This window comes from Cyphomyrmex costatus, unplaced genomic scaffold, assembly GCF_001594065.2.
Source record: "Cyphomyrmex costatus isolate MS0001 unplaced genomic scaffold, Ccosl1.0 scaffold555, whole genome shotgun sequence".
Classification (NCBI taxonomy): domain Eukaryota; kingdom Metazoa; phylum Arthropoda; class Insecta; order Hymenoptera; family Formicidae; genus Cyphomyrmex; species Cyphomyrmex costatus.
Genome location: NW_017279750.1, coordinates 30,952 through 31,516, shown reverse-complemented (window position 1 = coordinate 31,516; position 565 = coordinate 30,952).

Genomic DNA, 565 nt, shown 5'->3' with positions numbered 1-565 from the left:
CGAGGTAAAATTCCAGTGCATTCCAGCGGTTAATGGGTTAATATACGTCATATCGGTCAGCAATCAGTAGTATTTAAAATAATAATTTTATCATTCAGTTCATATGAGAATGTACGCTTTAGAGATATATTACATCTATTTCTAAATATTTAATGAGGGATACACCGAAAAGCGGCGGCGATTCGAAAATCGGCCGAAAGACACACACTTTACATATGTTCACTTTGTACTGGCAATTTTAATAATTAATAATCAGTTACTTTTCGTGATAATATATTATTACAATTTGACTCGTGACAGTACTGCGATAGTTTTAAATATACGTCATATCGGTCAACAGTCGGTAGTATTTAAAATAATAGATTTATTTAATATGTATGTTAAAAAGTTGTAACGAGATACGGCGCAAAAGAAGGGTGGTGAGGGTAGGAGGAGGGGGAGGGGAAGGGGCGGAGGGAGGAGGTCCGGTGGGCCGAAGATGGTGGTGTTGCAAGTGAAAGGTGAGAGAGAATGTTAATAAGTTGTAATAACGAAAAAGAGTAAATTACTACGAAAGAGAGGGATG